Source organism: Spermophilus citellus (assembly GCF_964194105.1).
Source record: "Spermophilus citellus genome assembly, chromosome: 1".
NCBI lineage: Eukaryota > Metazoa > Chordata > Mammalia > Rodentia > Sciuridae > Spermophilus > Spermophilus citellus.
Genome location: NC_138182.1, coordinates 15,599,596 through 15,613,826, shown reverse-complemented (window position 1 = coordinate 15,613,826; position 14,231 = coordinate 15,599,596). Strand labels below are relative to the sequence as shown.

The window sequence follows — 14,231 nt, the reverse complement described above, 5'->3', positions numbered from 1 at the left end:
ATTGATTAAAGATCCCTTCCTATCATTCATTAATAGAATCCAAGGAAATGCTATGCCATAAAAACTTCAGAAATGGAAGGTTGAACTAAGAAGCATCTATTCTTCTGCATGACTAGAGGGGGCGGGCAGTGGGGATGGGAGGTTTGAAGGTACACACATGCTCGGTCTACTGTTTTGCAGGTAAGCCTGAGAGACATGTTTGTATAGTGCCCCCAGGGCCCAAGCAGCTGCTTTGGGAAGCCAAGCTACAGGGCGTCTGTGCTCTTCCCAGCATTGGCAGGGGCCTTCCTTTCTCCAGAGCCTGCAAACCACAAAACAGCAGGACCATCAGCAGTCAGACTTCCACAGCCCCTGAGGTCCTTCCTAGAACACCTGTGCTCCACCAGGAAGCACAGGGTGTTCAAGTCAGATATGAGTTGGGCCTTGATTTTCCTGTCTCAGCCGTAAGACATACAGACTCCAGAAAATATCTTCTAGTGACATCTTTGGCAGGCCCTGTGATAACTTTCCTTAGCCTTTAATAACATCAGCTTTACAGGGTTGTCCCAAGGATTAAATGGGTCCATGCATGTGAAAGAAGCTGATCACAATGCCAAGCACTTTTTTATAGGTGCTCAAAGTAAAGAGACACAGAGGTGGGACCCTGAGTATTAGCAGGTTCTGCAGTGTGCACCTAGGAGGAAGTTTACCGTGCTAAAATGCAGATTCTGACTCAGTAGCTCAGAAGGAGCTTGAGAGTCCATGTCTAAAGAACTCCAGATGCCCCCTTCCGCTATCTCCCTGATGAGCTCGGAGGAGCAAGAAGTTAGGAAAGTATTAATCGGACAGGCTTGAAGAACACTATAATCAGACAGGTCATTTTTTGCCACATATTCTTTTAGATTTTGTAGCCTATCTAGTTATTTTTTAAAATTTTTTTTTACTTGTATAGTTTATTTTATTTATTTTTATGTGGTGCTGAGGATTGAACCCAATGTCTCACACGTGCTAGGCAAGCGCTCTACCACTGAGCCACAACCCCAGCCCCTATCTAGTTATTTTTTTAACTTTTCAAAGTATCAATAATGAAAGACAGAAAAATACACCTTAAAAAATATTAAAGACATGATTATAACACTTGCTGCTTCCAAAAAGGAAAATGCTACAACTTTTTAACACAGGCAAGTTTCAGACACACAAAATATGATTCAGCTTTAAAAATGTCAAGAACAAACTTTTAAAAAAAATTTTAAGATGAAAAGGCTACATAGAGATGAGCAGTACATGAAAACCAGTCCTTTACCTTTTATTAAAAATAAGAATCTTAAGGTCTGAGAAACCCAAGGTTTGCAAACAGCATAGAATACAAGAGAAACACAAACCACTGAGAAAAGTCATCTCCTCACACAGCTACTACGATAACTGAATGCAAAAGATAGTCCAAAACTTATATTCACCAATGAGCTGAATGAAGAAAATGTGACATCGGAAGGTTCCATGATTTCCTTGCTCTAACAAACAATGAGGAAAAGGAACGGTGTTCGGAGAATACTTCCACCTGGCTTTGTGGCAGACTATTGGAATCGGAGCTGTGGTGTCAAGTTCATGGCCCAGAAGTCATTTTCTCAGAGGTCCCCCAAATCCTGCATGCCAATTCATCCCTTTGGATGGCCTTTGCTGAAAGGTGCCAGGAGACGCAAGGGAAGAGGAGCCACGATTTCCTGAGGGGAACCCAGTCCATTTTTAGCCTGTTCTGGTAGAGAGTGATGGCGAATCTTTCCTTCTTGTACTGCCCAACTGTTCCTGCTACTTATTCAGTCCTCATTGAGTGACTCAAACTTCTCATGAATGACAGCTCTTCATATACTTGGACAGAGTTAATCACAGCCTTTCCAGACTTCTCAAGAGCAACTTGCCCTCAATTATTGCTCAAAAGACAGCGTCCTGGCCTGGCCGTGGCCTCTCTGCATGCTCACATGGCCAGTCTCACTTCATGCCAGGAGCCCATGATTAAAATCCATACCCCAGGAACTGTCTGCATACCTCAAGTGGGAACCCCATTTCCCCCTTTCTGCACAGGACATACCCAGCCAGGAAACACCCCGGCACAGTAGATTCTGGCAACCAGAGCATACCTGGACTTCCACTGACTGAGAATTCACACCAACGCAATCGTGCATCACACAGGCAGATTTTCAGGAACAACAGTGGTGACATGAACAAATTGGAGAGTTCATCCCTTCTGACCTATAAATTCCATTTTTAGGAAATATCCCACAGTGCAAAGATATTCAAGGTGACATTATTTAGCAAGTCAGAAGTGGGAATCAATCTAAATGTCCCAAAAAATGGTCTAATGTGCTATGAGTAATTTTAATTTTAATTTTATTTTTTTTAATTTTTGGTGACTCAGTATTATTTGTGTAAAAGTGTGAAGTGGATGAGGAAAAGAGAAAGAAAAGAGACAAGGAAGGTTGTTGGGAAGACTGACTTTCATCCATCACATTCAGGGTCTACTCAACTGGTCCGGTTCACATTAAAAATGTTTCGAAAGAAGTTCTAGAACTTCTTCTCAAAATACAAATCAATAAGAGAGGTATCTGAAGAACTGATCCTATAATTTAACCTGGAGTTAGCATCACCTGTAGAATTCTGGCTCCTCACCCAGAGCCAAGACCCTCAGCTTCTGTCTCACTAAACCATCACTTAACACATGGAACTTCCCATGTCTAGTTTGAACCCCATTTTTGAAAAGTTATATTTATATTTATAGATAAAAATATTGTGGTATATTTTTGAGGTATATTTCATATCTCTTCAATTTATACGTTTTAGTTACACAATTCAATGGATTTTAGTAATTTTACTGTGTAGAAATCATCACCTAAAATAAGCTGAAGACATTTTTACAGCCCCATAAGATCCCTCCTGGCATCATGAGATCAAAGCTGGCTTCAGCAACTTAGTGAGACTCTGTCTTGAAATAAAATTTTAAAAAGGGTTAAGGATGAGGCTCAGTGGGTTCAATCCCTGGTGCGTGCAAACAAACAAAAGCAAAAAATTCCCTCATGCTACTTATATTGATGCCCAGGTTCAGGTAACCACTAATCCACTTTCTACCTCTACAGATGTGCCTAATCAGTACCTGTCATACAGGTGGGATCATTATGTGGCCTCTCATTTCTGGCTTCTAAAGCTAATATGCCTGAGATTCCATCCATGACACAGCATGGACCAGTAAGTAGTTCCTCTTTTAAGCCCTACTCTTTGCCATAGAAACTGTCTTAGGAACCAGCAAACCAGGCCCCCTCGAGGGGGGTAAAAGTGGATGTGTTCAGTGAACTCTTTGCCATGATAAACTTCTATGTAGCCACATTAAGATAAGCATAAAGATTCATACCAAGAACTCACTGCTGGTTCTGCAACCTAATTCTTTTGATAAGAACTGGACCCTGGGATGGTAGCTCAGGGGTAAATTGCTTGCCTAACATGACTGAGGCCCTGGGTTCAAGCTGAAGGAAGGGAAGAAGGGAAGGAGGAAGAAAAAGAGCAACTGGCCTTTGGGCTGATATCCGGCAGAGCAGGAAGCGAGAGGTGCTGAGTTTGAGTTGGGCACTGCACATGTGGACCCTCACAGACCTGTAGCCAATGGTAGACAGAGTAGGCAGGGACAATAAGCACAAGAACTTGGTGAGAAGTGGAATCTAAATCCAGGCAACCTAAACAAATGAGCATACAATTTACCCAATGGGACAAGGAGAATGGACTTGTACACTCCAGGCAGAACAAGATGGCAGAACAAAGACTGGTCCAAAGTAAAGGGCATTGAGTGGGAACCCTGCTGAGTCTCTAGGCTGGAAAGGGTCACTGTGTGCATGATGCTGTGGGCCTGGGAGATGAGGATGCCATTCAAGGAGTGTGCCAGCATCATTCTACACAAGATTCATTCTACTCATTCAGCCAGGCCAACGTGAGAACAAAATAGGAGCTATAGCTGTCTGTGGGTCCGACAACTTATTCAAATTCTGGTGAGACTCAAATTCCTTATCTTAAAGATGAGGAGATGATAAATTTCCTCCAACTACTTCACAGAGTCAAAGATATGAAGGATAAGAAATGGTGCTTGGGAAGGCCTCATCTAAATTCAGAACTTATGTCATTACTGTAAGATTTCAGATTTGGAAGAGGCATGAATGATTTCCAGAGCCAATGATTTCCAAACTCTCCTCTGAAGATGCTGAGATTCCACCTTGAAGAATGTCCAGGAGGTAGAGACTGGCCTTGCCCAACTCTAGATACCCGCCTTTCTCTCATGGCTGCTTGTCCCCTCCCCAGGTTCACAAGGAGCTCGCCCCTGAAGAAGGACTCTGCAGGAAAGAAAAATGTCTGCCGCTCTTTGTGGACCTCGCTCCTACTGTTAGAGCTGAGGAGACAAAGACCAACCAAGGTGCTCAGGGAGACTCGTGTTTCATAAGGGGGTGGATGCTGTCTGCCCAGCCTGCTGGGGATTTCCAGCCTGCAGGGAGAGAAGCTTGGCAAACCTCATTCTTCAGAGCAAAGTCCTCTGCTGGCTCTTCCATTTTTATGAGGATAGAGCCATTGACTGATTTTTTTTTTTCCTGGTTCTCTTCCTGAACTTCTCTCTCTTATTACTTTCATTTCCTGTTTACTGATATACTCCCAATCTGATCTCCACTCCCCATCTCCCAGGGCTTACTCACTCACCTGACTATCCTACAAAGCATCTAAGCTCCAAACAACTACACTAAACAGAAGCCTTTGAAACTGATCCACAATGACCCTTGCCCAACTTCTCAAGCTCTTCGTTAGGCCAATACCCAAACACTGAGCAGAACACTTAAGTCGCTTATGACTTATCTTTATCTCACATCATAACCAGCATGTTTTAATTTTCCATTTAAAATAACCTCACTTGCATCTTTATTTCTTTTATCTATCAGATCAATTCTATCAAGTTTTTAGGAACAGGGAGGAGACGAGATTGACAGGAGGTACCCACTCAGCTTCCCTTCCATTGCTCCTGACTGTATCCATGTTCTGACTGGGGAGCTTCTCTATTCATCTATCAGGAAGGTCCTGAACCCCACTCAGCACCATCTACAAACTTGAACTTCTTTACCTTTATTGGATGGCTCTGGATAATGGCATTGCCCTCCTCAGGAACCCTCTAGAACACTAGCCACAGTTAACTCACCCAAGGTGATAGGGGACCTAATCCAGGGACTGGCTATCAAATCATTCAGATGCCCCCTCAGCAAATGTGAGTCCATGAGAGAAGCGGTGGAAGCACCATTCATAGCAGAGAGGAGAGGCAAAGGGCCCCCTGAGCCCTGGACAGTGGCCCTTTGCTTCCATTAAGGACCAGCCCAGTTCCCGGGTGGTTACCCTTACTCCAGCCGCTTGAGCTGCCCCAGCCTCCTTTCTGTCCACCCCTCCTCATCTGACTAACGCAGGGAGATTCTAGCCCTAGCAACCCAAAAGCCTTAGCCACGACATTATCACTTACCTGACAACTCACTGACTAAAATTTCTTGGGGAAATGATGAATCCTGTGAGACTTAAATTTCCAAATTATCAATTACTCTTTTAAGTAATAAAGCTTAAAAATTTTAATTGCTCTGGCAGAAACTTTTTCAAGTGGAATACAGACTTCTGATTCCTTAAATGCACACATCTCTGGACAACACAGAGGCTCAACAGCGTAATTGTTTTTTAAAGGTGGCAATGTCCGAGGAAGCACCTAGATCACTTGGATGAAGCCCCTCACCAAGGATTTGGGCTCTGTATTACTGGGCTCTCAGGAGACACATTTTGTCATGGTCCTGGGCCTGCATGTCACCTCCATTTTGCTTTAGTGTTGAGAATGGAGGAGATCCTACAATAAGTGGTGAAAACAGGGCCTGAAATGAGACTCAGAAACAGAAGCAGTGTCCACATAAAGGCACCGTGCTGTGAGACTGTACTTGGTGAGACACTGTTCTTGCTTGCTTCCTGATATCCCTGAGGTCTGGACACATTCTCAGAATACACACAGCAAAATCTGTGCAGTGAGTTAACTGTTCAAGTGTGTTACTTTTTGCATATACATCTAGACTTATACACCTCTGTAAACACAGACTATATTTCACATGAGATCAATAACAAAGTGTGTGTGTGTGTGTGTGTGTGAGAGAGAGAGAGAGAGAGAGAGAGAGAGAGAGAGAGAGAGAGATTGATAATAACAGGCTATAAACCCTTAAGGAATGTTCCAAATCTTTTTAAAATATGGAAAATTTTCTGAGTAGAGGCACTCTTACACAAAAACATAAACAAATCCATAAACTTAAGAAAAGAGACTGAAAAGAGACTATGAGACCCGAGACTTGCTCCATGACCATCTTTCTGCATGACCTTCAGGGAACAAAACTGGGAAGATGAATTCTGCAAACAATGCTCCCTTATCTTCCTCAGTCTGTAAACACATCAGGGAACTTATCAGGACATTGAAGGTTCATGGGCATCAGAGTGGCTTTATTGTTTATTTGTTTATTTTGGTACCAAGGATTGAACTCACAGGTGCTCAACCACTGAGCTACAACTTCAGTCTCTTTTATTTTTTATTTTGAGACAGGGTCTTGCTAAGTTGCTAAGAGCCTCACTAAGTTGCTGAGGCTGGCCTAGAACTTGTGATCCTCCTGCCTCAGTTTCCTGAGCTGCTGGGATTATAGGCATGCACCACCATACCCAGCCACAGCGGCTTTACTCAGAAATAATCATAAGGACTCTAATCTGCACAGTCATCTCCAGAGCTCTGGGTGGGGCCTGAGATTCTGCATTTCCAACATACTCCGAAGGGATGTAGATACTTGCGGTCCAGGAGCCACACATTAAGTAACAGGAAAAAATCTGGAAAATTTATGAAGCCAGCCCTTCTGCTATCAAGAGCAAATGGTTTTTCTTTTTTCAAATTTCAAGTCTCTCCTTCCAATGCTGTTTCACGCCACCTTCTTCAACAGTGTTTTCCGACTGGGGGACATCTGGTACCACAGCAAGTGCTGGGTTTATCATCCTGGTCACTTTCCCTGTCCTACTCTTTAACTCATCTGTCTGAGCTCCACCAAAGGGATTTTAAGATTTCCAGCTGCAGAATGAGCTTGGGTACAGCTAAAGATACTGCCATGATGACACAGAAGTTCTCTAGAAAGCCAGAGAAGATACAGAGAGAAGGACAGTGGGCTCCAGGTGCAGTGGGGTGGGGGCAGCTGTCAAAGAAGGAGGGAGGAAGGGGCATGCACCAGATGCAGACCCTGCAAGGGCCAATGAGTGGGCACAAAAGATGGAAGGACAGACAAGAGAGAGGCAGGCACAGATCAAAATACAATCACAGCTCACCAGCCCAACAGATCCGGAGAGTATCAGAGGTCCCACCTAGCCTTATAGATAAGCCTGGAACTTTTCCCTGAATTTAAAATAAAGTCAGGTAACAAATGGCATCCAATTTAAGCAGCAGCCTTAAATGGCCACATGCTCACCCAGACGACTTTCTTAAGGTACTAAATTTGGCACACAGGCCCAGGAGGGTGCTGAGGAAGAGGCCTCCTGATCTCCACTTATAGCCCTTCTAAGACCCCATCTTCCTGACACAGCAAATATGGGCAAAGAGTTGTGTGTCATTCTTCTTCCTGCCCTACCTCCTTATCCAGAGAAATCCAAAACTGGGTTCTGGTGGCAAGTCTCAGACATGCCTCCTGCTTGCCTTTTGGCAGCCATGGGATGGGGGAGCCACAGGCAGACCAAGGCAGACACTGTGCAAGCGGTCCCAGTGACGCAGGGACAGGCAAACACCTGGGATGTCTGTGTCTCCTGGGAGTTCAGCTAGAACTGGGATGGCAGGGATTCAGACTCTCCTAGGGTGATGTGAAAGGATGTCTTTCTAGAACAACTGCAGTGTGTTTTCAAAGTCTAGTAGTCTCTTGCCTTTTCACATAATTAAGATATATTCAAAATATTCATTTCAAGGTTCCATTATGTGACATGACAGATTGGAGCAACGAGTTTCAAAAGCGGGTGTGTACTCTTTCCTTTTCTCATGAGAGCTTTCTCGTTTTGTCACCCACCAGGAAGATCCCAGGTGGGACTGTGCAAACAAGAAGACCTATAAAAATCCCAGCTTCTTCAAGACCAAGGGCAGCCTCAGAGTCTGCCCTATCCGTCCACCTTCCGCTCTTTCTGCTTCTAAGTCACAAAATTCTCTTACCTTGCACTCTTCCCACCTGCTCACCAATTAGGGAGCACACCTTGCCCTCTCATCAAAACCTGCTATTTCAAATTACAACCACATCTGTCTTCTTGTCGGGTGTCATCTGGGCATTTGGTAGGTTTAATGGGATACAGCAGTCCCCTCCCCCTCTGCAGGGGAGCTATTCCAAGAACCCTCATGGATGACTGAAACCACGGATAGTACCAAAGGCTGTGTACTTTCCTACACATACATAACTATGATAAAATCTAATTTAAAAATTAGGCACAGTAAGAGCACCAATAATAGAACAGAACAATTATAACAACATGCAACAATAAACGAGCATGGTCTCCTCCCCCTCTCAAGAATCAAGACAAATATTAGTATTTTCAGACTGCAATGGTAGCCAGTACACACAGTGACACAACATGGTCTGAGCACACACCCCAGAGGCAGAAACAAGAAAGCTCGGGCCACCCACCAGGTGGAGGCGACAAGGAGGCCACAACAACCCAGCAGGGTGGGTCCAGGGCTAAGGCAGGGCTGGCCTAACATGCCTTTGTGATGGGAAGAGGGCCTCCTCATTTGGAAAAGCAGCAGAGAATAGGTTGTCCAGGTGGGGGGAGTGACATCTGTCAGTAGTAAGAGAGACAGGGAAGAGGGCCAACAACATTCACCTGGTTGATGGGAGGAGCATGACCTAGGGTATGCTGAGTCCAGAAAGGAAGCGGGTGCAGAGTGGGAGAGGAAAAGGACCCATGAAGGTGGGGCCTCTGGGAAAGGCCCCTTGGTGGAAACAGGTCTGATTTCTGTCTTCAAAGCAGTGTTGGTAAGAACAAGTGGAAGGAGGACCAGGGGACATTCTACACATCTGCCGGATTGCTTCTACAGAAGACGGCCACGGAGATCAACCCAACCCCTGCTTCTGTGTGACAGGCCCACCCCGAGCCAACTCACATGGTGTCCTCGCCACCGCAAAGGGTGCCCACGACTCACTCTCCTGGTCTTCGGGTTCACTCACAGTTTCTAAAACCAACAGATGATGGGCACTAAGTGTCAGAAGCCCTGTAAAGCCTGGTGTACACATCACCTCCAAACTAGGGCACAGCTACTGTCTCCACTTAAGTACAAGGCGGCTCAGGCTTCCAGACAGTCAGAAATTAACTGGCAGAGACCCAGGTGTGAAACAACCATGCTGGGATTCATACCCAGCATTGCAGAGATTCAGGAAGGCACGTCAGTGTCAACATACTGGTGACACCAAGCTACTTTACTGAACCCACCTGCAAACTCTATTAAATACCTATTACTAAGGATGCACCCATAAAGTTACAGGCCGGGCTGGCAGTGAGCTGGCATAATGGTGATGACCAACCCAGCACTGGACAGCCCAGGCCCCTTCGGATTGGCTGCTACCTGCTGCACTGGCTACTAAGCCCTCTGGCTGTCACTCTTGGTTAGAGGAGTTTCAGGAATCCTCTCTTGGCTAACCATAATTAAAGTAAAATATTTAAAATAACTCCACCTCGGAATTAAATTACATAAATTATTGTAGGCTGAAAGAATCTATTAACAAGGGAACAAATGAATGAATGAGGGCAGAGGCGCTATGAAAAGGCATAACAGATTAGCTACGTCCAGGGGCCCGAAGGCCAACTCATACCAGGCCTCACCCGGTTGTGGGCCCAGGAACAGGAAGATTCTCGAGGGTCATACTTTAAGGGGCAAATATACCTGGCAAAACGGCCTCAGGACGTCATTTTTGCTACAGCAGCCACTGAACAGTTTGCTACAGCAAATAGTCAGTACTTTATACTTTCTAAGCATTAAAAAGAGAAAAAAAGGGAGGAAGAAAGACCAGGCCATTTCTTTTACCCACCAGGAGTGAGTCTGGCCTGGACCCCTGGTATGGCCAGGGGAGTGCAGGCCTCTGGGGAGCAGTGCCTAGAAGACTTTCCCAGATGGAAACGCGTCCAACCTGAGGAAAGCTCCAGAGCCTTCCCACTGCAAAAGGCCCAGACAGGGTGTAGGATTCCAGGAGATTCCTCACCATCGGCCACAGGAAGCAGCCAGGCCTCAGAGCCCCAGCCAAGACCTTTTCTGATGCTAAGAGAACAGGAAACTGCCATGACATGACCTCCCCTGCCACCAGAATGTACCACTTTTGTCAACCTTTTCCTCGTCAGGCATCCCGTGACCGTCATTCATGGCCAGACACTCATGAAATCTTTCTAGGAGAAAGACTGTTTGTGGGCAAATACAAAGGCCTGGGAATACCCAGCAGTCTCAAGAATGAGCCCACAGCGATGGCAGCGGCAATACCCACTCATAGCGCTTTCATCTAAACGAAAGATCCCCATTTCCACAAAGGCCAGCGCCAGGCTCAATCCCCGAGGTTACTGTGAATGGAAATTAGCATCTGGCATGTGGAATCAGCTCTCTCTCTCTCTCGCTCTCCAGTACACATACCAGTATAGGTAATGCTCAAAAATAGGACAGCAAAACACTTGGTGTGAGAACGTGACTAGACTTGAAGACAATGGGCCCTCCTACTCCCCACCCCATGTAAAGGAAGAGTGCTGGAAAGGGATCAACCAACACGCAAATCTGATCGTCAGTTCTATCTCCAGAGCATCATTTTAATATCTGGGAACCGCCAACAGATGTTACACCAAACTGGCTGGGTTGTGTTAATGTAAATGTGGGATTGGGGGGGGGGGGGAAGTATGCCATTAAGAAGTGGTGGGGGAGACCGATTTCAACTACTGTATTACTTCTTTTAAAAATCAGCATAAAATTTGGAAGACCTGGAAAATAGTGCTGTGAGTACTAGAATTCTATTTGTCCTGTTAGCTATGGAAGTCTCAGGATGCATGCTACCTCTTCACCAAACGATTGTCTTTTTCTCCCAGGGAAGAAACTATTTGCAGGTTTGCTTTCATGTTGACTTTTTCTGTACCATGTGACACTACTAAATACTCTCTCTATTTTCTTATATTTTATTTGGAGACAGGATCTCACTGAGTTGCTCAGCATCTCACTTTTGCTGAGGCTGGCTTTGAACTTGCGATCCTCCTGCCTCAGCCTCCTGAGCCACTGAGATTACAGGCCTACACCACTGTGCCTTGATTAAATACCCTCTTTTTAAAATATTTACATACACTCGTTTTGGGGATATTATTATTTTTTTCTTTTCACATATGTCTCTCTTCATTCAAGCTACTCTGACCATCCCTTAAATCCAAGGACCTCCCTTATATCTCAAGGCTTTTGAGTCCATGAACTCTATTCCTCTGGCCAATGGTAGTCTTATCCCCTTGAGTGTGAGCTCTTCTCCAAAGACAGCAACTCCCAACCAGAATGTGAAACCACTGACTTTCTTCTCCCTTGCATTTAACTTTCAATGCACCCAGATGGTGAATCTCTCTTCTTCTGGAGAGCTGCGTGTGAAGGTATAAGATGTTTTAACTGAACTGAGGACAACCTTGATGACTTAAGAGATTTGACACCATCCAATAATTAACTTCAAATGAACTTCGACATTTAAAAAGCTTTATGGACTTATGGTATAAGTTGCCCAAACATTTCCAAATATTAAGAAAAAGATATAAATCCAGATTCTGAGCTTTTGATATTTAGGACCTTCCATGAGCTTGGAGCAACCACAGGAGTTGACCTTGATGGTGGCAAGGTATCAGAAGGCCTGAGCTGACCTCCCCAGCCCTGATGCATGTTATTACATCAAATAACTTAATCAGAACACAAACGGTTCTTAGATTTCTGCAGAGGTAATTAAATAACAATCCAATGCCAATTAATCACAGTCCAATAAGTGCGTGTCAGAGAAGAACTTGATACACACTGGAGACTATTTAATGGTCAAACACTTGGCAGGATTTTAGTTAAACAATGATTCATTAAACTCCTCTGCCACACAATGGCTAGGCTAAACTCAACGTGAAAGAATCGAAACTCTTTTGTTCTCCCATAAAAAGACATCAAACCTCTGTGCGTGATATTCTTTTCTCTCTCACTTAGCAGACTGCTCAGCTGCATGATTCATGTGTTCAGCTGCTCCTATGCCCACGGGCGTCTGCAAGTCCTCCTTGGCGCCGAGCACTGTAGCTAAGCGACTCTTTCCTTCCCAACTGCACTAGTGAAGAGCTGGACACATGACCACACCAACTTAAACTGTTGATTCACTTCAAGCAGGAAAAAGCACCCGGGACTCTGAACCACCTTCAGCCCCAGGAGAACAAGATCCCCCATCACAAAAACCCTGGGTCCACACAACTTGTCCATCCACCAAAAACCCACGTGACATTTTTGGTTTTCTTTAAAATAAAATGGCCCTTTATAACACAACTCCCCATGAAAACCCAGGGATCCGCTTCAAGTTCAGCTGGTAATTAATTCCCAAAGGCTTGTCATCAGGTTTCTTGGGATACTACACCTTTCTGCAAGTTCATTTCTTCATATGGAGCAAGAATCGAAGAAAAACAACATACATCTGTATTTGCTGGGGTTTGCCTACCCTAGCAGGAGAAGCACCTCCAGAGTTTCACTAATGTTACTCTTTCTTAAAAGTATGATTTTTGCACTTCATTGCTGATATGAATCTGAATCCAAGATCAGAGAGGTGGCTAAAAAACAGCTCTATGGTGTTACACTGCAGATGCTTTGGGATGGTATTTGCCTCTCTTTAGAGAAGGGTTACCTAACCCAGTTTTAGTTAAATGCTGGGTTGTTACTCATTTTTTGATGCATTTAAAAATATGATTTTAGTTGAGAGGGTAGCACAGTGGTAGAACACTTGCCTAGCATGCATGAGACCCTAGGTTTGAGACCAGGATTTCAAAATAAATAAACACAATTAAATTAAAAATTGAAAAGTAAATAAATAAAATTAATTGCTGTCTTCATTGCCAAGAAAATATGAATGAGGTAACATTTTTGGAAGGGATAAAAAGTTTTTTAAAGATGATTATATATATATGTGTATATGTATATATATATATGTGTATGTGTGTATATATACATATATATATATTATATATTTTATACGTGTGTGTGTTCCTATGACTCAAATTGAATTTATTATAGGTAAAATGTATTTTAACTCTGCTGGCACATTGGGCAGTAGAAAATAAAGTCCTGGGCTGGGGATGTGGCTCAAGCGGTAGCGCGCTCGCCTGGCATGCGTGCGGACCAGGTTCGATCCTCAGCACCACATACAAAGATGTTGTGTCTGCCGAAAACTAAAAATAAATAAATAAATATTTAAACAAAAAAAAAGAAAGAAAAGAAAAGAAAGTCCTACTTTTAAGTGTCTTTCTGGATATAAAATGTGGAATTTGTATGCCTATAAAAGTAAATGTAGGATATAGTGAACATTTACTAGGTCAAAAATATTTAAAAAACTATGAATCAAACACTGCAAACTCTTAACACAATAGCAAAAAAAATAAAGCAAGAAGAACTGACAGTGTGACTATGAAACCTATCCGGGGGCTGCCTCAGTTGTAAACCCATTTTATTGTGCTCCTGCAGCCCACAATGATAACAGCCCTGCGTGTGTCTACTTCTAAGGTAAACTATGACATAAAATTATTTCGAGGGGGTAGGGACAAGCCACACTGAAGCTAACATCAACATACTGTGGCAAAACAAATTTTCTTGCAAATATAAGCAGTTTTACAGTCTATCAAAGTGGTGCCAAAAAGTAGATTTATTCGCATTAAAGTGCTGACAGGAACGAAACGTTTCTACAGTCAATAAAGTGCGTTGTAACCCAATCGTCAAATCAATACAGTCATTAAAAATAGACTGCGTGCTTCAAGGAAATGGTGAGTTTGGGGGGGGTGGGAGAGAAAATCTCCGGTTGTGATGGAGGATGTCGCCAGACACAGCTGACAATTAGCCGAAGTGGCTGCCGCTCCTCCGTGTGCCTGCAAAGGAACGTCCCTGGGTGCCTTATCTCCCTTGGTGTGTAAACTGCCACGCGGCATTT

General features: G+C 44.0%; 1 protein-coding gene across 3 annotated transcripts in view; it reads right to left on the bottom strand.

The window, feature by feature from the left end:
• Positions 1 to 14,231, bottom strand: part of ABCC4 (ATP binding cassette subfamily C member 4 (PEL blood group)) — a 226,338-nt gene that overhangs the window by 80,818 nt on the left and 131,289 nt on the right. The window lies entirely within an intron of this gene.